We start from the raw sequence: 24,234 nt of genomic DNA, 5'->3' as shown, positions 1-24,234 counted from the left end.
GAGCCACTTATGCCTTATCAGACTAGATGAATACTTCAGGCCTACCTGTGAATGTGAATGTCCGATACCTCTCCCAGAGGGGAGTTTTACACCTGACTTAGTTGTGTAAGGGAGGACATTGACATGATAAAAAGCCTTATCCTGCCTCACAGGATCTGCTTCTTATCTGTCAAAGGATCCTTTGTCTTGGTCATCCTCCCTCTGCACATCCCCTCTGCACCTGGGCTGTTCTTATGCAGATCAGGGGTTTCACAACCACACACCCAAAAACACTCCTCCCCTTCGGTTTGGGGATGCAAACCTGGCCTCAGCAAAGGACCATGCTGCTTATGCAAATGGCCTATTGTTTGAATCATTAATCCTTAATATTTCAGTCTCTCACACCACCATCCTCTTTAAAGTTCCTCCAGCAACATCTGTCATGGTGTGCTGTCTGCTCACCATCAGCTGGACCACATAGAGCTACTTCAGAGAAAGATGCTATTATTCTGTCCTACAAGAAACCATCAGCCCCTTCCTCTAATGCAGGGCAGCAATAATATTACTGATCATGGAATGAGTTGATGACAAGACCAAATAAACTAGGACTGGTAAAATAACACATACTCCCTCTTGGGAGTCTTCAGTTCCAAAAGGCCTGGGGAAAGGAAGATGTGTATCAGCAGTCTCCTGCAACTATTAGAGCCCATAAAAGATGTAGAAGCACCATATATTCCCCTTTCTTCCCATCAGTCCATCCAAGAGGCTGAGCCTACTAGCTGGGCCATGACATTGGACTACCTTCTCCAGCTGCTCTGCTGCTTCAGGACCTGAGGGCCTGAAGTTGTGTCAGAAGAGGTTTAGGTTAGTTATTACAAAAAGGTTCTTCACCCAGAAGGTGGTTGGGTACTGGAACAGGTTCCCCAGGGAAGTGGTCACAGCACCAAGCCTGAGAGAGTTCAAGAAGCATTTGGACAATACTCTCAGGCACATGGTGTGACTCTTGGGGATGGTCCTGTGCAGGGCCAGGAGCTGGACTTGATGATGCTTTTGAGTCCCTTCCAACTTGGCATATTCTATGATTCTGTGAACCTGGCTCCGTGGACCTCCAGGAAGTGATCAAAGATCTACCTTTAAGAAAAACACCATAAATATTAAGTTGCTTATGAGGGAGAAAACACTTTAACCTTGATTGAAGTCATTGAAGTCCAGCGACTGTTACACTCATAATAAAAAAATGCATCTTATTTTTGTCTGAATTTGCTTACTTTCAGCTTCCTCTCATTGCTTTTCTATTCAACTGCTAGAACGAAAAGCATTCTGCCATCAAGTATCTGTCCTCATGCAGGCAAAGGTAAGCAGTGACCAGCTGTCCTCTCAGCCAGAGGCCTTGGAGACCTTCTCATTGATCTGCCGATTCTGTTTGTAGGATCTGTGACTTCACATCAGACATATGTTGAAGCACATGTTGTTAGTGTGCACCCAGCTAAACCACTGATCTTCCTATGACCTGATATCAAACATTCTCTGTTATTATCTGCAGATGTCATCAGCAATGGGTGCTCTTTCCGTAGCATCAATAACATGTTCAGCAGAAACACAGCTTGTTATCTGTGCTTGTGGATTAATTCCCAGCACTTACTGAAGACAAATCTAATGCTGTTTAGGCAGATCAGAACCAAGAAAATGTGCCTTACATACAGTACAGAGGATTTTGTCTGGGAAGCAGTGAACCCAGAAAGGACATGAGACCAGGAAGCTAGTTGAACACCAGGTCCTTGGGGTGCCATGACCTTTGCTGGGCCAACTGATCTCTCTTTAATAAGGAGAAAGGGGAGATCTTGCCCACCCTGGAAGTAGAAATCTGTCAGGTCTAAGCCTGAAACCCTGCTTTCTGAACGGCTTTCCCTCAGGAATAACTCCTCCACCCACAGATCATAGACCAGCCTGGGGAAAAGGATGTGCCCAGTGAGGTCTCCCCTGGCTTCTGAGGCTGGACACTCCATTCCAGATGGGAAGTAAAGTCATCCAAGTTGCTGAAATGTCTCTCCTGCACCTTGCAGCATGAGAGGAGGCTGGCAGGAATGGCAAGCAGATCAAGAGGGAGGGGGGGATGTGTTAGTGCAGCGTGACAGGAGTAGAAATTACATCGCATCACACTTTGATGCCTCCACTAATAACCTCTCAGAAATAGTTTCACAGATTTCCTTTTCAGCACTCACACAACTAGATTAGATTTTGCTTACAATCCGACCCAGGCTTCACCAAAACCTAAGACTCTGAGCAGGATACACTGGAAGTTTGTTAGTGTGAGTTCCACTTCAGCAAAGCTGAATGTTGCATAAAGCGGCTTTTTTTTGACCAGCATTGAATCTGAATGAACTCCTCTTTTGACTCAGCTTTCATTCCCTGGAAACTAAGACCTTACATCCCTGTTTTTTAAAGGGACTTAGATCCCATCTCACTGAAAGTAAAATCAGGGCTGATTATTTCTGCTGACTTGGGTGCTGTGCTGTGAACAGGAGATGTCTTTTAATGTAGTTCAAACTTCTTTTAAAAGTGTATCTAAGGAATAAAAGTAAATGATGAAGTTGTTCTTATGCATTCTTAGTGTTGCCAGGGAAACCATTTCCTGTCTGTATTTATCCCAATTCATCTCTGTTTTTTCAGGGAGGGGAGGTAAACCTTCTAAAATAAATAGACAATACTCTGAAATGAAGGTACTTATTAATGAGACAGGGTATCCCCAAGATACACTACATGGGATCTGGTACTTTTCCAGTCAAGGTCACTAGTTGAAATACATCCAAAATTAAGAACTTCTGAAAAAAAAATTGATATAATGAAGGGACAGTCTGTATTGCTGGTGGTCTGTGTTTAGTCCATCTTGGACAGGTCTGTATCTGGGGGAAAAAAGCATTAATAAGTATATCTGTGTGCAGCTGGTTCTTGAAGTCTATTCCCACCTAAAGCTGACTTCTCCAGACCAGACTTGACACACAGCTGGAAAGTATTGCAGAGACTTCGCAACCCTGTGAGTAAGGACAGGTATTCATAGTGGGCCCTCAGAAGCACTTGTGCTCATGGAGCACATTGCAGAGGATCTGAACCTCATAAAGGACCCACAATACAACTGCCTGCTATGAACTGACATCATGTGGTCAGGGTCCTTGTTCCTCAGGAGTGAACTGAATATACCCTTAGGAAAACAACATAGATGGAAAGAAGTGTGGGCAGCTGCCATTCACAGAATCACAGAATCACTGAATCACTGAATCACTGAATCACTGAATCACAGAATAGGTAAGGACGGAAGTGACCACAGTGGGTGATCTGGTCCCACCTCCCTGTTCAAGCAGGGTCATCCTAGAGCACATTGCATAGAATTGCATCCAGATGGTTCTTGAGTACCTCCAGTGAGGGAGACTCCACAACCTCTATGGGCAACCTGTTCCAGTGCGCAGTCAGTTCCAGTAAAGAAGTTCTGCATACTCAGGTGGAACTTCCTATGCATCAGTTGCTCCCTCTAATCCACCACTGAGAAGAGCCTGGGTTGATCCTCTTGGCACCCTCCCTTCAGATACTTACAGGCATTGATAAGGTCATTGTCTCTTCTTAAAGGCGCCCAGTTCCCTCAGCCTTTCCTCATAAGAGAGATGCTCCAGTCCCTTAATCATCTTTGTTGCCCTCTGCTGGACCCACTCCAGGAGCTCCGTGTCTCTCTTGTACTGAGGAGCCCAGAGCTGGACACAGCACTCCAGATGTGTCCTCACTAGGGCTGAGCAGAGGGGCAGGATCACCTCTCTCAATCTGCTGGCAATGCTCTTCCTGATGGACCCCAGGATACCTTCGGCCTTCTTGGCCACAAGAGCATACTGCTGGCTCATGGACAGCTTGTTGTCCACCAGGACCCCCAGGTCCTTCTCCACAGAGCTGCTTTCCAGAGAGCAGGTCAGACCCCAGCCTGTACTGGTGCATGGAGTTATTCTTTCCCAGGTGCAGGACCCTGCACTTGCCTTTTTTGAATTTCAGAATGTTCTTCTCTGCCCATCTCTCCAACCTGTCAAGGTCCCTATGAAGGGCTGCACAACCTTCTGGCATATCGGCCACTCCTCCCAGCTTAGTGAACTTGCTGAAGAAGTATCTATCTCTTCATCCAAGTCATTGATGAATAAGTTAAACAATAGTGGGCCCAGTACTGAACCTTGAGGGACACCACTAATGACAGGCCTCCAGCTAGAATCTGTGTCACTGATCATGACTCTCTGGGATCTGCTCTTCAGACAGTTCTTAATCCACCTCACTGTCCACTCATCCAGTCTGCACCTCCTGGGTTCACCTATGAGGATGTCATGCCATCGGCTTGGTGGGATTGACTGCACTAGAGAAAGGATGCCCATCTCCTTCCCTCTTACCAAGAAGGAGTCCAATACTGAAGGGGGATTGTTAGACCCATGTTTATGCCATTAGCCTAGAGATCAGTTTCTCACTTTTCATGTCCTCTATGACCTCACCCCATGAGTAGTTGGTAATAGCACTTATCTGTCTCACAGAGGATTAAAAACATAAAAGACTAAGACGAGGAAATACCACCTTCTTGAGGACTGAAAAACACTCTTTCAGTGGCATATTGTCCCATGCTATCAAAAATGACAGCACTGTAATTACCCTCCCAACAGACAACACGTCTCCCCAGGAAACGATATATCACTCCGCTTGCACTTCACAAATCCCTGGCAGCAAGCAACACTCTTGAATGGAATCCCCCTTTGTAGTGACATGGAGATCCACCTTGCTCTGAATTAAAAAATACCCCTGGGGCACTCACTTGGTGATTTGAACACAAGCTCCATGCAGACTTGATGAGTTGGTGTCTGACATGTAGTACATCACCATGTACAACAAGAAAGCACAAGTATGAGGATCAGGATGCTGCTGCACACTTGTCACACATGCGACAAGTCCTCCATTTAGGACCACCATGGAGCAATGCTGGAAGCCAAAACCCATGGTGATGGGGCCAGCAGGAGGAAAAGCAGGGTGGAGAAAAAGGTAACCACGGTTGCCCTCTTTGTTTCCATTTAGGCATTCGTATCTCCCTGCCGTGTTTTCCATTTTGCTGGCTTAAACATTCCTCATCATGTTAGAACAAGAGTTTAGTGGGAAAACCCTCACTGAGAAGATTACATGCAAATACATTAAAATTGGAGCATATTGGTAGAGACCAATGTTGTGGATCCTTGTGGGTGTTTTTTGCCTGTAGCTTTTCAAATAGAGTGATGGTTAGGCTGAAGCCCTAGCCCTGTGAAAGCCAAAGACTTCTGCTCTTCTAGTGACTCCAGTGGGTTGAGGATGCAGCTTCTCAAGTTTGGTGCCTGAGGGTTTCCGTTGACGTGTGAAGGATATGACTGGTGTGGCAGGCACTGTGCCTGGCAGTTGAGTTTTGCAGGACCCCAGGACAGGAAATGACAAAGGGAGTATGTGTGATGATAGTCTGGGGAGGAACTGGGCCCTCACATGAGCACCCAGAACATCCTGACATTTCTTCTCCTTTCATAAAAGTGTGACCCAGTATGCAACCAGATCCTTCCTGGGAAGACAATTGAAGCAGTGTTCTGAAAGACTGGCTCTCAAGCATCACAGACTTCTGCAGGAGCCTTTTCTGTTTCTGAGAGGGTTTACTTCCTTTGTCTCAATTGTCAGCAAATTTAAGACTACATCTCATTAAGTTTAAAGAAGAGTGGTGATAAGGAATTTAAATGATCAGCTATTAAACCAACCTAAATGAAGGAGATAAAAGAGCCTTATGGAGACAGGTTATCCACCTGTGGATGTCACAGGCTGGGTTAAATTAGGCAGCCTAACCACACCCCTGCATTTGAGATAGCTCCGAGAGATAGCTAAGCACATATTTAAACCCAAAACAAAAGCAAACATATGAAGCTGCTCTAAATGCTGGGCAGAGAAGATGGGCCAAGGGTGGAGTTACCTACAAATTTTCTCGGAGGGTGAGAGAGTCCACTCCCATGCCCTCGGCTGGTGATGGTTGTCCCTGTGGCATCAGCCTAGAACTTGGCACAGGAAATGAGCTGCCAGAGGCAGGGGTGGCAGGCAGGGGACTTTCTGGTACTGGCTTCCTATGAAAGGGAACATGTAGGGTGCTGAATCCTGCACATCACCTTGAGCATGGGCCTGCATAAGGGGAAGGAGCAGGAGGACAAGACGTGGAAGCAGACCTGTTGGATTCAGCTCAGAAAATGCAACAGCTTGTATAGCTGTGCTAGCTCAGAGTGACAAAAAAGATCATGCTTCCCAGTCCATGGAGCCACTTGGCTCAAAACAGGATAAGAACTCAGCAACTCCATCAACGGAGATCCTTTTTATCTTACATTGAAGGAAATCAACTTTCAAAACCAGTGACCACTACACAGCTTTTGGAGCCCTCAGCTACACTGCCACCATACCACCTTTGCCTAACACCCATTACTTAAGGGCAGACCAGAAGTATTCATCTCCTGAAATGTGGGTTACATCTCCATCTTATGTCCTGAGATGTAAGCAGGGAGTGAGGCACAAAGGTGTGCCAGCCTAAGCTGCTTCAGCACCTTGCTGGAGACCAGGGAATTGCCTCCACAGATGCCCAAGGGCTCAAGGCCAGATTGGGATCCTGGACCCAATCCAGCATCAAGTCAACACAGGCAGAGAGTAGCAGGGCTCCTGGGGTTGAGTGAAAGGCAGTAAAAATGAGGCAGAAGGAGGGCTGGGACTGGGCAAGGAGCTGCACCCAGGCATGTTCCAAACAGTGCCAGACAGAAAAAAGCTGAGAATCATTATGTGGGCAATCCCTGGAGAGGAAGCCTGACATATCCTGAACCCTCAATGTTGTCTTAGGCAAAGACAAGCATCTTCTCATAAGTAAACACAATTGACCTAACTTCATCATACTTTACAGGTCCTACCTACAACCACCTGCACAATGCTCAAGGCTTGTAGCTATTTAGATAGCTGTTTGTAGAGCTATATATGACCCAGTTATAGAATTATTTTGGTACCAAGCATTTATACTAAGGAACTCATTATGGCAGAAGCATTTTGAGTATATATTGAACCATTAAAAGGGCTTTTGTTTTGTGGTATTTAAAGTAGTTCTTAAATCAAGACCTAGTCTATCTCTTGACAGTATTAGCACTGCGACTTTCTGCTGTTCAGTCAAGGGAAGGATGAAGTATCATTACGGCTTCTTGCCAACATGCAGTATGATGCAGTTAATTAAAGAAACATAAAGTTCACATGCAATGCTAAAGATCACCTCTGTGCCTCTGAATGCACACTGGCATTAAATCAGTTGGATAATGATGGGACAATTTTGTTCACCTTTTTAAGCTGAGGTTTATACAGTCCATTATAGGACGGAAATGTCATTTTACAATTTAGCCGAAGGTGATGTCAGACTGTATGGTCTATAATTTAGGCCAGATATTCAATAATATTTTCATTTGATGACTCTGAAATATGAGCTTGAATGGTAAGCCTTCTGAGCCCTCTTAAGCATAGGTTGCTTAAACAGCCAGAGATGTCAGAAGAGAAGCTCACAGCCCCTTCGCTGCCCTGTGAACCTCCTCTAGCTGGCAAAACATCTCTCTGGGGGGACATTTGCTGTATTTCACAGGTCCTCATGACAGCCTCATCCAGGCAAGACAGGAGGCCTGAGAATTGGTGTGTCTCCTGCTCACATCCATGTTGCAGAGGGAAAACCATTCAGGAAAACTGTGACATTTATATGAGCAAAGGCACTATGTTACTTAGCTCTGGTAAATATGCATCTACAAAGAGACAAGCAACTATATCCAGAGCATCAGTGTTTTATTACAAAATATTGCAAGAAGCAAAAGAAAATATTTATGTTGCTTCAGTACTGCAAATCTAAAGTTCTCTTTGAATAATAAAGACAACAAAACTCTTTAGATTTTATATTTACCAAGTTGTGCTTAATATTAGCACAAAAGAGAGGAAGTAATTATTCTTTAAAGAATAAAGATACATAAACTATGTGCCAGTTACGAAATTTCAGGAGACTGTATACCACTCACCCTCAAACTCCATATCCTCTGCTTACCAGCATCCAGAACAAAACTGGCCCATCCTGTGAGGCAAGAAAAGCATTTCTAGGCCCATGCTCCAGCCCCAAGGCATGTCATTGGGTCTTCGCCAGGTTGAGAGCCCAGATCCCAGCAGGGTTAACCATTTCCATCTTCGGTGCCCATTTCCCTGCCCTGCCAGCTTTGTACATCCCAACTCTCCAGTCTCTCAGACTGTAAATCCCAGAAAGTGAGCAAAACTCTGCAGTGATGAGATACTTGCAGAGGGTCAGGGCAACAAGAAAAACCGAAACCTGATCAAGCCAGGCCACGACTGCCTGTCGGATGCTGTGTCAGAGCAGGAATGACTGAAAATTGGAGTGTTTCCAAAAAGGGCATGGGCCACATCATTAATTCCTGACAGAGTTATGCAGCTGTTACTTAAGCCAGTCCTTGTCATGCCATAGTTCCCTCATAGTATCAGGAACTACATGGACATTTATCAAATAGGATGACATCTAAAGATAGCATTGAACCTAAGGGAAAGGAATTTAAAAGAAAACAAATCACCATGGTTACAAAGCAGGGTGAGAAAAGTTTTCTCTGTGTGTGAAAACATGACTTGGGTGACCTTTGCTGAGATGGACTCCTGAGATGGCAGTAAGTTGTGCAGAGCAAGTGAAAGGAAAACAAGGGAGTTCGAGCAACAAATGAAGATACTTTAATGTTCAAGGTGGCATAGTACAGCTGCTGCAAGTCATACCCCTCTGAGGAGCCCTAGGGCTTGGCCTGGGGGCTCAGTGATTTGTAGCCACAGCAGCTGGAGCCTATATGCTGCTGCAGCATTGGCAGCAAAGGTGAACAAGCCAAAACCTCCCCAGCACAGCCAAGTACCTCTACCAACCCATCCAAACACCGTGGCAAAGCCACAGACCAGAGCTGTGATCCAGCAACATGTTGAAGCCAGCATTAGGGTGCCTAGTGCCAAGCCAAATGCCACATGTTGCAAAGCTTTGATAAATCAGCTTTTGCTACTCATGCTTGTTTAAAATCATTAGTGGGTTAGCCTTGTACAAGCGTGCTGGGTGCTTGATGAGGCTCTTGCTGCTCTGCCCTCTCTGCTGCATCACATCCTCCCAAGAGCGGTGTAAAGGCAGCACAAAGTCAGTGGCTAATCTGATAGTGGTCACCTGCCTGCTCTTGCCCAGCATCCATGGAATTGCAGCGTGGGTTTATAAAAGCCCTTAGGGCTTCCTGTGGCTTGGTCTGAGAAGCTGGCAAAGGACACAACCTGCTTACCCGTGCACCTGGTCAGTGATGAGGGAACACTTGAGTAAATTGCCTCCCCTCCACGCCCCTTGAAACAGCAGCTGAGGTACCATCTCAACTCTTGTCAAATCCCATGCATGGGCCAGTCTCTACGGAATAGTGCTGAGCCCTTTGCCACAGCTCCACAGCAGCTTCTCACTCAACCTCTGGCTGGCAAAGCACATAATGGCAGGAGCAGATCATGCCTTTCAGCTGCTCTGTTTCTTCCTGCTGCCTCTCATGCCACAGAGCTGTTCTGGTTTGTGCCTTCTTTGGCCTTTTGGTGATGCCAGGTCTGACCTGGAGGAGAGTTTCCGCTGTACAGCTCAGCCTGAGAAGAGTTGTAACATCTTGCTACAACCCACTGAGCATCACAGCTACCACTAGGCAAACAGTGAACACATAAAGGCTTCTGATGCAAGCTGGCTGTGCTATCAGAGTAGTAAAAGCATAAAACTCCCATTTGTCTACCCAGGCTATCCAAAGGAAGTTCTTGGTCTTCTCTTCCCTGTCTCTTGCATCTATTTCAAACCTCACAAACACTCAGGTACCTAGGTATCCACCTTTCTCCACCATGTGAAATGCTGAGACCCAAACTAGGATATTGATGTGGAAACTACTGGTATTATATGTTCCTGAAACTCTTCTCAGCAATGTGCCCAAGAAAGTCCTGCTTTGGTGACTTCAAAGAGAAAGTCTGTACAAATCGTCTAACTCCAAATTTTTTTATTTGATATTTTTGGGAGGTGTGGCTTTCTCTGCCCAGGCACTTCATGGCAAGCTATGGCAGGATGGAGTTTCTGACAGCGTTTGCAATACTCTGAAAGGGACAAATTTACATGAAAGCATCACTTCCATTCTGAGTTTGGAATTGTGTCACATAACCAAACCATGATGAACTGATGAAAGTTTATTCTGATGATGTAATCCCAACTGTGCTAGGTAACACTGAAGGTTGGCAATGCCATGAACACACAGATTTTGCAATCCTCTTTTTTCTAGCTTACTTATGCACTTTAAGTTAAATGCAGCTGAAATGGCCCTTTTATTTTAATTAGAGTCCATCTTTGTGTTTCTGACTGGTCTCTATCCTCTTACTACTAAGCAATAGTATGTTCTGAGTTTACTATACTCAGGTAACAGACACAAGAACAGGACCAACACACAGCAGTGTGATAAAATTACCATACGGCATAACAAAGTTTACACCTGTCCCTTGCACTCCAACCAGCGGTGGTGTAGTAGTAAAGAAGATAGTAAAGGTGCTTTAGCCCTGTGAAAAGTACCTCTGTTAACACCAATCAGTACTGTGGCTTCTCCAGTGTCCCACATCCTTTTTCCCAAATGAAAACCAGCATTTCAGCTATGTAGTCATTAACTCTTTTTTTTTTTTTTAAATCAACAGTTCAAAGTATCCAATTAAAATTCCTTTCAGCTTTCACTTCCCACTCTTCTGACATCATCTTTTCAGTATCTCTCCGGCCATCACAGAGTCCAGCCAGATAGGAAGACTGAACAAATGCAGAAGCAGGTAATGAACTTTCCCTGAATCTCTTCATCTGTTCCAAATAAGTTAGCCAGTAAAATGCAATGGGAACAGACATTGCTATGTTTTATTTGCTACAGGTCTTCAAGACATGAGTTAAAACTGCAAATGGTTATACTGTATAGCAGAACCAAATGCATGACTGAGGTTACAGATTTTATAATTTACATCGGCCACTGTGTAACCTAAAGAACCTGACCATTTGTTTCCCTGAACCAGTTACATCAGCACATCATAGGGACAGGTTATTTTGCAGTTGGTTTTCTTTCCTTTTTATTTTTTTAAGAACTATGTCGCAATACAGTTTTTAGCATGGAGATTTATCAGAAGTATTTACAATTGGTTGTGAGTTCAAAGGGGCAAGATAGGAATTCAGATTAACTGGAAATCTAAACAAATGTAAAGAAAAATGAGATCAGATTCCAAAAACCTTCTAGTCTACATTGCAAGCCTAAAAAATGATCTTGATTTGTGTTGGTTGTTAAAGAAGTGTAGATTCCATGATAAACTGATGTAGCTCTTGGGATGAATAAAATCAATAATGTAATAACATTGAGTTAATATCAAGCTGACGTTGATTGAGAATCAGTACATAGAATTCAAGGTCTCTTTCCATGCACAAGGAGATATTAATAAACCAGAGCCAGATTGCCAATTAAGTCTTGCTATTTTACAGCAGATGAATAAAATAATGTGTGATGAAGAGAGTAGGCTGAGAGTAAAGCTATTCTGTTGGAAACCAAGTGTTCAGGGAGTCTATGATTCCTGAATGGGAGTATGTGAAGAAAGGCCCTCAAAAGACTTGCAGAAACTGGTGGTTTGTGATGCTTTTTCCCATAGTTATTTCTACACAGGTAAAGGTAGTGGAGGCAGAAGACATTTACTCCAAGAAATGGGGCCCTAGTTCACAAATAAGTTTTTTGCAATTTGTCTCCAATTTAGACGTATATTATTGCATTCTCTTAGCATATGGTGAAACTGGTTGATGAATGGACCTGCTCCACCTCCTAGCAGACTTGTTCTCTTGGCATGTTCAGTGTCCCTGCTACTTAAATTCTACCTCTGCCATGGGTGGAGAGTCAATACCAGGTGAGCATTAGGCCTTTCCAGATACACTGCCAAGAGCAACTATGGGCTAATGGGATGAATTTTTCATTGCTAATATACTAATTTACACTTCAAATCCCAAGTAAGGTTTAGAGAATGATGAGTCATGAGAAAACAAAAACCCAAAATGAGTGTGTACAACAGAATGAGCAAATGAAGACTTGTTTCTTATGTCTTTCTCTTTCTCCCTCTTTCCCTTTCCCCTCTGATATCTGGTAAGACTTCTCTCTCAGTAGAAGCGAATTTGAATTATTTGCTCTCCCAATTTTATGGAAATTTAGTGTAACTTTGACAACATTGAGGCCTCTACACTTACCTGAAGTTAGGTATCGGGGTAGAAGTCATTAGGAGGGATGAAGAGAGAGATGCACATACTTAGGGCACAAACTGTAGTTCTAGGTTTAAAAAAATATTCCATTTATTATCATAAAGTGGATTTGGTTTGAAGCTGGGAAGGAGGAATGACTGTAGAAGCTCAGAGTGCTACTGTTTCTTAGCAATTACCTCTTGGAGTAGACATGGGGAGACTTCCGGAGCAGCGTGACAGTGGGAGTGACTTGCCCACAGGTATGCAGAAGGCCATCACAGAGCCAGACTTCAGGTTTTTCATTTCCACCCTCCACCTTGAAAAAATGCAAACAATAGTCACTTTTCCTACAGTTTTGAGACTTATACATCAGTGGTATAACTTGTCTGATAAAATATTTAGACATCTGTTCAGACAGATCACAACCTCGCCTTCTAAAGAAAATCTCTTCTGGGCAAAGACCACACCACTGCTGAGATGTGCAAATCCTTTGTCCCTGGGTTTGCAGCACCTTTGGACTCTCCATAAGGGCTGTGCAAAGATCTGTGCTGCACACACCACTGGTGATGAATAATTTTTTGACCAGTTATCAGATTCTTCTAACTGATGCCTACGCACGTACACCCTCCTCAGATTTATTGGAACAGAGGATTTCACAGGATGACTATCTGAGCTTGCTTCCACTTGCTCCCCTGCAAGTTAGGTCACAGCTTCAGCAGAAAGTTGAGATGAATCCTACATGGTCTCCGGAGTTTCCTGTCCAATACTCATGTCTTCTAATTGCCTGTATATAACTATAGAGACTGATAAGTAATGAGGGAGGGAAGATCTCCGACAGGAATGCCCTTGAAATAAACCATTCTAACAATATCATGTAGGGATTAAGATAAGCACTTTGTCCTTAACTTTGTGTGAATGAACTGGGGCTATTTATCAGCCCTATAACTCATTCAGCTTTTTTCCTCTGAGTAAAACATCAAACTCATTCATTATAGTTGGCTTCAGGGCTCTTGGGAACTATCCTCAAAGCCCTCCATCTTCAGCATGGACAGCTAATCTGGACAAATAATTTCAAACAGTTTAAGAAACAGTTTGACCCCTAAGGTAATAAACCCAAAGGTTAAAGGGAAAGCTTGGTGTGTATCTTTAGAGAATACAAATTGAGCTGTTTATTCCTTCCCTCTGGAGCCTGTGCAAGGTTCAAATTCAGTTTATAAGCTTATCACCAAAATTCATTTTATAGAGTACCTTAAACTCCCACTCAGTCCGATCAAAGCTTTTCCAACATAAAGCAGCTGAGCCACAATTGGTTCCCTTGTTCAGTCAGCCAAGTCAATGTTCTTAATCAGTACAAAAACATTAGAAGTCAAATGGTGGTTTTTATTAAAAGTGTTTGATCAGCTTCCAAGGAGGGGACAGAGGTCTATGGAAAGAAACATTCCTGCCTGCTCCTACAAAATGCATGTGAGTCCTGTAAAGTGGTGGGCTCTGAGAGGACCCTGTGGTTTGCTCACGACTGACCTCATTACCCTGGGAGCAGGGTGCACCCTCTCACCCTTCACTCTAATCTTCCTCCAGCCTGAACTCTTTTGGGTTCCCTACTCCTGAAAACTCATTTATATCAGCTCCTTTCACTGGATAATAATAAAGCCACTGGGGTTTGCCAGGGATCAAAGAATGATTGCTCCAGTTGTCTCAAAATCTATTGCTTCTTTAGATGCTGTTGCTGCTTATTCAGACAAAGCAACAGTTTGCTGAAAGGAAAGTCCACAGAAGCTGTGGGATTTCAGACAGGGCAATGTCTGGGAAGTGAGGTACGCAGCACAACACCCATCTGTCTTTCTCAGAGCTCACTCAGTTGCTTAAGAGAGAGTGGACATACACCCAAGAGCACTGCACAGACATGGCTGGCCCCAAGAGCTGCTTGTTGGTAGCATTCCTACAACTCTTTTCCAAACACAGGCCCATAGGTGACATCCTCTTCTCAGTGGTCATGCCTCATACAGCCAGACATGCCCCACAGATCAGCACATCTGGCTGGAAGCCAAGGTCCTCTTTTGAACTTAGTGAACATAAGTCGATTTTTCCAGCAGTAGGGAAGGAGCTCCCCGAAGCCCAAATCTCTACAAAGTACAGACAGGGGAAAAAAGCTACATTTAGGGTCAGAAAATTAATGTGAACTGATCTATGCAATTAAGTTACAGCAACGAGACAGTGGGGTCATTTTAGATCCATGTGCTGGGAAAAAGAAAAAGACCTAAGAAATGAAGACATACTTTGCGTTCATGACATCCTCTCCTTCCTCCAAAAGGCTGTCAACAGAAGTTGGCAATAAGACAAATGTAACCAAGATGTTTGAGAAGATAGCTCACCAACAAGACCTATTCACACACACAAGTCATCAACAAACGTTTCAGCTGTGAAAACTAACCAAATTTGGCAGGAGGAGCCTTTTTTGCCATTGGGACTATGCTTGAAACTAATCATCAATTGTAGTCATAAGCTTTGGTGGACACATCACTACCCCAAGGAGTTTAATCAGTGAAACCATAATCTCTCTTTAGGATAACTTGGGCAGATTATTCTCTCCCAATGAGGCACTCAGAGATAGGAGGGATGTGACCACAAACTGATTGGTGCAGGGATCTGACTGATAGGAAAGAACCTCAAATCAGGAGGTTGGAGTGGCGAGAGAGGAGGCATTTAACAGAAAATTTTCATTCCCATTTAATTGTATTTTGATGGTTTATCCATTTGCAGAGATTTGATCATTTAAAATAACTTCAAATAAAAGACTGAGAAAGTAGTTGACTCATCCTACTAGTCTCTTATGCATATTCTTCTCTCTGGTAACCAGTGACATGACCCAAAGGAATGGCATGAAGCTGTGTCAGGAGAGGTTTAGGTTAGTTATTAGGAAAAAGTCCTTCAGCAGAGTGATTGGGCACTGGAACAGGCTCCTCAGGGAAGTATCACAGCACCAAGCCTGACAGAATTCAGGAAGCATTTTGACAATTCTCTCAGGCACATGATGTGATTTTTGGGGCGGTCCTCTGCAGGGCCAGGAGCTGGACTTCAATGATCCTCATGGGCCGCTCCCAAAACAGGATATTCTATTCTGTGATGCTTGTGGATCCGTTTCTCACTCAGGATATTCTATAATTCTATGATTACCAATTCAGGCAAGTAGAAACATTTCCACAAAGCCAGAACAACATAGCTCTATTCCATTCACAAAATAAAAGCAGGAAGAAGAAAGCAGCTGAAATTGTGAGTCGGTCCACACTTTTGAAAGTACAAGCAGTTCCATGGGTTCCTAATGACAGACTTGTGATAAAAGTTTTACACTTGTTTGTTAGAATTTTTATCGATGCCCTAGCCATATCCTGTAAGTAATCCCCAACTTCAGGAATTACACAGATCAAGTATTTTTGTCCTGATGTCACTATCTCTTTCATAAATTGAGCACAGTCAAGCTTTTTTTTCAAAGCCCCAGCAAAACGGGTTGGAGTTGAGGAGACGCATATGGAAGCACACAAAGCTCAAGAAACTCTCCCCGGGTTGCTGGCTACCTGCTGATAATCCATCTTCTCTCCAACCATATTACACAATGCCTGTAACAGTAACTAACACAGCATAAACACACTATGTTTCAGTGCTGCAGTTGGTGCTTTCTCTTATACAAAGTATTCAGTCTAAAGGAAAAGGTAAGCAAAGCACCAATTAGAGAAATAGAAGTGAAGCACTGTTTTCTCTCATTTTTGCCCTGTTAAGTGCCCATCAAGCTTATCATCCTCCTTGTCCATCCTCCTTTCTTATCACCACACAGTGTCAGACAATTCAGATTTTCCCTCTGCAAGCCTGACCACCTTGCCTGAATCACCAGTCTCACAGCCCTGACCAGGTGTGACCACCCACCTTGGCACTCATAGAGTCCAAGGCCATCCTGGTGCTGCTGCCCAGCTTCCTCCTGTTTGCTAACAGAGGTATGTTTTTGATCAATTATAACTGCCATGCTACTGAATCACTGCCAGGTACAGGATAGGAGTTGAGTCAGGAGACTTCCAGGAAAAGTACATCTTTCTTGTGCTGCTGAACCATCTCTCTCTCTGAAATGCTTGTGGATTAGGGATTTGAAGAATCCATTTGTCATTGTATTCGCCAAGCCAGACACATTCTGATTCTGGGTAATGAGATCTCCTCATTCAAATTCCTAGAAGTGAAAAATAAGTGTCTTGTTCTTGCAGTTCTTTGTAATATAATCAGTTACATATCTGTGTGTGTAAAATATTATTCACCTGTATTTTTCACCTGTATTATACAGTGACAAAAAATGATTATTCAGGGTAGTTGCTGCATTGTCATTGAAGAAGGCGGCTGACAACCTGGCTGAGTTCACACAAAGCATCCCAACAGGACTTACAGATGATCATTGCTGACACACTGTTAACTCTTAGTCACAATATTTACTGCACAGTGTGTGAGATAATGACAGGATTGAACCTGCACCTTTGATAACAATAGGGTTTGTCATATATTTCTGAATGAACAGGATGAGAAGGGTATCATTCTTTGCTCACAAATGTTTCAGCTAAGTGAGAGGAATCATGTAGGGCATGGACTGGAATAGTTTTACTACAGCATTTCTTGTATCTCCTCTAGCAGCCAGTGTTCAATGATTGAAGCAGGGTACCAGACTTAATAAGTTTGGCCAAGCAAAGCAACCTCCATCTTACTATAAGCACAGATGCTACATTTCAGCTTCTGCCTACCAGACTGGGTACAGTGTCTGTGAAAATACTCACCAAACTGTTTCCTACTTACAGCCTCCACAAAACTAAGTCCACGCTTCCCATACTTGCAGCACAGTGCTACAGCCTGTCTCCTGCTCTGTGACCCCAGACTTCCAGCAGAGCTGACCAGGCAGTCCTCAACTGGCAAAGTGAGTGGCCTCTGGAAAGGCAGAGTGGTGGAAAGGCAGGAAGAAGTTAAGGAGGTGTAAGGGTTGTCTTATGCACCACAGACACAGCTGAAGGATTGCTGCTTATCCATGCTCTGTCATCCGTGAGGCTCAATGTGATGCCCCTCCCATTCCACATGAAGAATGAGTTCTCTAATGCATGGCAGCCAAAAAACTCTGGGTGCCTGTATTTAACATGAACAAAGAGTGACAGTGTCACTTTTGATTACAGGCAGAAACAGCAGCTTTCATGAAAGTCCAAATAATTATGCAAGGAGCAACAGTCATAAGAGCTCTGGTGAAAAAAGGAAAAGGAGGCATAGTCTGAGAATATAAGGCTCAAATCCTAAGAACAGGATGGGGTAGTGTTTATGCAGCTAGGTAGGTAGTTTGAAATGTGATTCAGATGTTTTTATGAGGTAGATTCATATTCACAAACTGAATAAAGCTGCCAGATTTCTGTGTGGTTCCGTTGTGCTTCAGGGAATTGTCACACCCCTGATGATGTACTAGGAAGTAAGAAGGTGACTTCCCCTGTAGGGGAAGTTCAGCTTGTCATGCAACAGGACCCATATTTTCCCAACCAAAGGCCACACCAGCCACTTTGCCAGGAATGGGAGAGCCACACCCCATCTGCAGAAAATAAAGGGGATTGCAACAAACATCCCTTAAAAAATGTGCAGCTCATAATGGCTGTGGGCTGTAGCAGGCCATTTTCTATCCTTCAATTAGTGATCTTCCAAATGACTCATCAGTGAGTATTGCATCAAAGGACCTGCAATCTGGAAGGGCCATATCTAAGTATTCATTGACAGGACTGGTAGCACCACTTTTTTGAAGATTGCCCAACTTCTCTTTATAAGGTCTCATTTTCTGTTTCCTTACATCTCTGCCAATCCTTATCAGTTCCAGCTCACATGTTCCAAGCTCAGTGCCTGCCAACAGTTCATTACCTGTTTGTTGAGTTTAGGGGGTTGATTTGGTTTGGTTGAGTTTGGGGCAGATATCTTAACTTTCTGTTTAACCAGTTCAGCTGTTTCCTGGAGAGATGTCTCAAAATAAACAAACAAACAAACCCAAGAGAAAAAATGTTGTGTATTTCTTCCTATAAGTGCTCCTTGTGGCAGAGAATTGAAATTTATTAGGCTGATGGTCCTCAGGTCATGAATCTGCCATGAAGGTCCACACCAAATGGACTCCTGGAGCTAATCAGATTGCAATCAAGAACTCAATGTGTCTCAGCCCACACAGTAGGTGAAGCTTAGTTCTTCCTTACATCGGTTACTCCCAGCTGCACAAACAGCACAAAAGCACTGTCGTCTGCCTACAACTCAGAAAGTCCAGTAACAAGGCTGGACAAAAAGGGCCAAATGAGAGAAAGCTGAGGGATTTGAGCAAGCACTGGAGCAGATGAGAAGGGCTTGGTCACTTCGGGTTTCATGCAGAGAAAGAGCAGGCTGGGGACCAACACGGACTGGTCAGCCTCAGCCTCTCTAAATTGATCCCTGTTTACCACACTGACTATTTGTGCAGCACTAAGACAACATCATCATGAACAGCATTGTACCATCTTAGGAAGAGAGCACTAAACTGAACAGGGCACAAGCATCAGCTTGCAGGCAAGAATCTACCACCAGTGTGCAGTTTGTGTCACCAAGTGACCACTCAGTGGTTCACTCATTCCCTGTGATGGTAGAAACTACTTGGACCAAAACCAAGAGTACAACCTGTGAGCCTGTTGTTGCTATCTGCCTCTGTTGTCAGTTTTCTTTTTGTCCAGTGAAATGAGCCCTGCCAATTCATACAAACTAATTTAGAAGAGGCTCCAACTAATTTCTAGAGGTTAATATGCACCAGTCAAATGTGTGGGAATGATAGCCATGTGGCTGCTTCTTGGACTTGGGATATTGCTAAACCAGAGAGCCATCATCAGTCAATCAATTAGCATTGATTAATTAGAGGGGAGAGGAATGACAGTAAAGGTACTGAAGTCCTGTTTTCTGAACAATGGATCTGAGCATGTGTAAGCACCAAACATTACTGAGCCATGGGCACTGCAATGTAAGGTGCAGGATTAGAGACTGTGAGTGGTGGTAATAGCTCCCAAGAGGAAGAAGAGCTGTACCTCGGAGAAGGAAGAAAGAGCAGTTGAGACCAGGCAATTACATGAAGGTAACAGTAATAAAAGAGTATGGATGACAGAAGTTAGAGGCTAAAGCTAGAGATAAGGGGCGAAGTAAAGCAAGGGAGATATACTTGGAAGGGGGACCAGTGAGACCCTGTCCACTTCGCACTCTCCTCCTTCAAGGACTGAAACAGGACTAGAGAAGTTAGGACTAGCTCTTCCGACCTCCCAGGCCTGTCCCACTTGCTCCATGGCATACTAGAGTGTCCTTTCCACTGCCAGGCTGTAATGCAGAAAAAGCAGATATCAGTTCATGAGTCCTATTGGAGTATAGGCTGGTTCCCTCAACTGCATAAGGGTGTGATGGGATGTAGCCCAGACAGGTATTTGCAGCACCAGAGGGCACCAGACAGCAAGGAGCATGTGTTATTTTGGTCCTTGGGGCTACAGAGCTAAGGGGGTAGAACCAGGGGGCTAAGCTGGAAAAGTAGACAGGAAGGACTGTACATCATGAGGGTCAGAGTAGCCATGTCAAGAAGCATACCTATTTTTTTCATGTGTTCTTTGTAACTGACTTGGAGTAGATCTCAAGATACATGACTTCTGGGATTTCTCTCTTTGCTCTGTCAAATCAAGAACAATCAAGGCTACAATTTAAATTTAACCTGTCCCCCCTATTACCTCTACCTCCACCGAACTGGACATGTCCATACCATTCACACTCCAAACATGGCTTTGCAAAACACTTTGAAGAAGAGGGAACCACCAGAGCTTTTTCACTTTGTAAGCGTGGTGAAACCTGTGCTGTTGAGTCTGTATGGTCAGCACTCATTTACAGCCCTAGACCCAACACAACACAGGGCAAACCTTTCAGCCATTGCACTGTCTATTGCAGCCCCCTCAGCCTAGTGCCAAAGATAACATCTGTATTCCTCTGCTGCCTGTCACTGAAGCCACTGGTCTCAGTTGTTTTTCTGCCCTCTATTATCAACCCTGGTGGCAAGAAGGCCCAGAGGCACTCTCTGCACTGACACAATCATTTGAACACTGGAAAAATCAGGCTTCCGTTTTCCTCTGTGTCCTTGTGCTCTGAAATTAGATTTCCTTAGATGTAGGGTAATTAATATGGGTCCTCTCCTCAAAAAAGGCACATCACAGAATCACAGAAAGTCAGGCTACAGACCTAACTCTTCAGCTACGTAACAGAGAGAAGTATTACCTCCTTCCTACACAGCCTGCTCAGAACCCAGTCTTGGGGCTCTAATGGACTGTTGAAGAGAAGCAGCTGTGGCCAGAGAAGACTCCCATCCTGGGAAACTCTTGAAAGAAGAGAAAATACCCTACCTGGCATGATGATTTATGGATGTGTTCAGAGCAGAACTTTCAACTGTTGCCCAGCTACACAGACATCTTCCTCTTTCTACCCTACAAATTAGATCTTTTAAGTCCCCTATTTAGCTTCTTTCTCACTAAACCCTTTAGTCAGGTTGCCAAGTTTTCAGCCTTGGGTTTTGTCACAGTAACTGCTCAAAACAATAGAGGCCTCCTTTGCAAAGTGCATTGCAGGGCCTTTCAGCTCAATTAGTTGCCTTAGCTCTGACTGCCCCTCATGTAAACTCACTTTCCTACTGCTCATCTTAAGTTTCACAGCAAGCTAGGCAACCAAGAGTGAAAGGATGTGGTCTACCAATCACACTGGAGATTAGAAACATCTTGTCTGGAATGAAAACAAACACAAATATGAGAATGTGTCTGAATATGAAAAGGTTTTCAGAAAACCTTCATGTGTCATCTTAATCATCTTCCTATTCATGAATGCACTTGAAACCTCTTACAAGGTTATGATAAGGAGTCGCTCATCAGTGCTACAAGAAGACAAAGCATTCCATTTCTTTCTGAGCAGCAAGTTACAACACGTGAGCAAACGCCTTGTGCAGAACACTTTTCACCTCCACATTCCCATCCAGAACTGTATTTACCCTTGATAAATGATGAACTACGTCCTACAGCTGTGCTACATATTTCAGACTAACAAGGGCAGAAGTAAGGTCATACCGATTCTAGAGCGCTGCCTATTGAGCCAGAGGGACTCAGGCTTGTGTCATGTGCTCTGTATTTCATGTGGCCCAGCTTTAGACTATTTCCAAAATCCCTTGTTTTCCTGAGGACATGGCAACAGTTCATGTACACTGAAGTTAGAGACATGGCCAGCTTATGCTTTTTTCCCTTCCTCTACCAAACGTTGTCTTCTTCCTTTAAACCCAGCCTAACCTTACTTTGGTTCCTGTTTCTCTGAAGGGCCCATACACCAATAAGAGAAGTGAAAGCAGCTATTTCTCTTTCTTTCCACTGCTCTGAGCAGTGCCTGACTGCTTGAAAATGAATAAGAACCATAGACATCTCCAAGAGGCTGCGTGAATCTCTAGTTCCAGTTCAAAACAAAAGGGATCTTTGAACTAAACAACTGGTACAAAATTTCTACTCCTCATGTAATAACAGGAGTTTGTTCTGCTACCAGCAATGCGTGCTCAGACTGTGTAGGAGCTGAACAGTAAGGTTGGGATTCATCTCACTGAACATCTGCTGCCTAAAAAACTCAGATGGTCGTCTAGGCCTTCTCAGCACATAATGCAGAAAGACAGACAAAGAGAGTTCATTACACCTCTTTAACATCTATCTTGGAGTGGTACAAATTGTTCCTGAAAGGTGCCTCTTTGTCTCCATAGGATGTGAAGACCAGTGTGAGCTACATGCTGAGCTATCAGGTGTCTGGACTTAGGTGAGAGGCATTGAAATCATCTTAACAGCTATGTTTATCTGGGTCTTTTGCCCATCCGTGCATTTGTATCTAGGATCTCATGATGCTGTCAAATCCAAGGTTGATAGTGGTGTCTCTAGTGATCCCATGTCTGTATTGCTTTCTGTCTGGTTTTGGTCTCAGAAAGTTACTTCCCTTCAACCAGGAATATGCTTTTAGTATTCCAAAGATGGTGGAGGAAAAAAGGTGAGGTTACCTCTCCCCTGTTCTTAACAGTGCCAGAAAAATGCTCAAAAGCTGCTCTTAAATAGTAGCTCTCTGAGCAATGTAACTGGTGACTCCTGATTTCCTATGGATTTCTGTTTACAGTTAAATTCTCTGGTGCTTAATAATACATAAATGCCAATTATAGCTTCTCTGGCACTTGGAGAAGCCATAATGATTCACTCCCACATAAAGTGTCTGGTGTCAGCCATGAGTTCTGCCTGGGAATTTCCTTCAGTCAAGGCATAAGTAAGTCTCTTCTAGAAAGCCAGCTACTTTCCTGATTGGAATTGAATTCAAAAACCTGTGTGGAATGGCAGAAATACAAAGTTAGTCTTCTAGCAAGCAGCAAGCCTCTTAAAAACTCAAAACCAATCGATTTATACTGTAAACAAGTAAACTAAGAATGGAAATACTTTTTAATCTGCATTTCAATGAAAGGTTTACTTCACCTCTGCCCCTTTTTCCTGTTACATCACATCTTTGAAGGGACAGGCCTGGCAGATGGTAAGAAGAGAGTAGTTGGTTTTGTTATTATTTAGATATAGAGCACCTTAACGTATGCTAGTAACTGCTAAGTCAGGTGGAGATGCTTCCTGATGGAAAACTGTGCCTCACTTAAAAAAAAAAAAAAGAAAAAAGAGGAGGCACTTGGAAAGATAAAGGACAATTCAGTCCTTTGAATGCTCATATCATAAAACTGAATACGAAATAATTACCATAAATGAGGCAACTAGTTCCTACACCCTCTGCAACTTTGATGACATCCTTCTGTGTCATCAAAATAAAAGTTACTTGCAGAAAACACAACACTTACTACCTTATCTCAGTCACCTGAGCTCACACATACAAAAGGAGAAGACCAAAGTCTTCTAAATCAGCTCTCTCTGCAAAGAAATTAACTGCAAAGATTTTAACTCTACTTCTTTCTCCAAAACTACTGGCACTAGGACAGGCATGTGATTTTATCCCTAAACAGGGTGTTCCTTAGGCTCTTTGCCAATTTAATTGGCTTATTCATATCCTTCCCTTCCAGATTACCTCAGGGTGATTTACATGTTGGAGGCCTATAAACACTGATGAATCAGTATATAAAACCCAAAAACATTGTTCAGTGTCTGACAGGGTCCTCACTGGCTTTTGCCCCTACATTAATTGTTCTTACTGGAACAACCTAACATACAATCAGCCTCTGACATCATCCTAATGTTACACAGAAAAAAAGAGCTTCTAAAACACAATGGGACTAATGTAATTTGGTTTTTACCAGTGTTTCCAGGTACTCTGTAATAGCAAGCAACAGGCAATGTTTTCAAATGGGAAGATATATATGCTCTCAGCCTAGCTTCTTCAGCTTACTGGCCATTTTGAAGATTGTCTCCTGATTTTCCACCAATAAACCACTCAGACTGAGCTCTAAAGAAATGCAAATACAAAGACATTTTAATTTCCTCTGTCTGAGAAACATAACTTTTCTTATAGCAGTTCAACAGCTACTCTAATATGGTTTTACTTAGAAAGAGCTGGTGGACTTCCAGTGAATTCAAAACAATTTCCTTCACATGCTGAACCTGAACTATCCCTCTAGGAAATTCTTTGCAAGCCAATTAAGGTCAACTTTACCTCCACCAAATACAGAAACAAGCAGAGATTTGTATTCATGAAAAAAGAAAGTGCTGAAAGAGGTTCATTTTACCTTTTTTGTTGACTAAAGTCTTGGACTTGTATGTACCTCTTTCTTTTTGTGACATGAACAATTTTCATAGAATCATAGAACGGTTTGAGTTGGAAGGCACCTTAAA

At 43.4% G+C, this 24,234-nt stretch overlaps 2 long non-coding RNA genes across 2 annotated transcripts; one reads left to right on the top strand and one right to left on the bottom strand.

Moving 5' to 3' along the window:
• Positions 1–1,158: 1,158 nt before the first annotated feature.
• Positions 1,159–22,178, top strand: LOC108503238. The gene is made up of 3 exons (XR_001876772.1): positions 1,159–1,333; positions 10,837–10,896; positions 22,137–22,178. It is a non-coding gene; the product is annotated as an uncharacterized LOC108503238 (long non-coding RNA).
• On the bottom strand, positions 11,253–16,270 carry LOC108503231. Its single transcript, XR_001876769.1, has 4 exons — positions 16,244–16,270; positions 12,523–12,641; positions 12,335–12,413; positions 11,253–11,300 (listed from the first exon to the last, which is right to left on the bottom strand). It is a non-coding gene; the product is annotated as an uncharacterized LOC108503231 (long non-coding RNA).
• Positions 22,179–24,234: the final 2,056 nt, after the last annotated feature.

The sequence above is a fragment of the Lepidothrix coronata genome, unplaced genomic scaffold (genome assembly GCF_001604755.1).
Source record: "Lepidothrix coronata isolate B3197 unplaced genomic scaffold, Lepidothrix_coronata-1.0 Scaffold4, whole genome shotgun sequence".
In the NCBI taxonomy this organism is placed as follows: domain Eukaryota; kingdom Metazoa; phylum Chordata; class Aves; order Passeriformes; family Pipridae; genus Lepidothrix; species Lepidothrix coronata.
The sequence above is the reverse complement of the archived record's forward strand: the minus strand, read 5'-3'. Positions and strand labels throughout refer to the sequence as shown.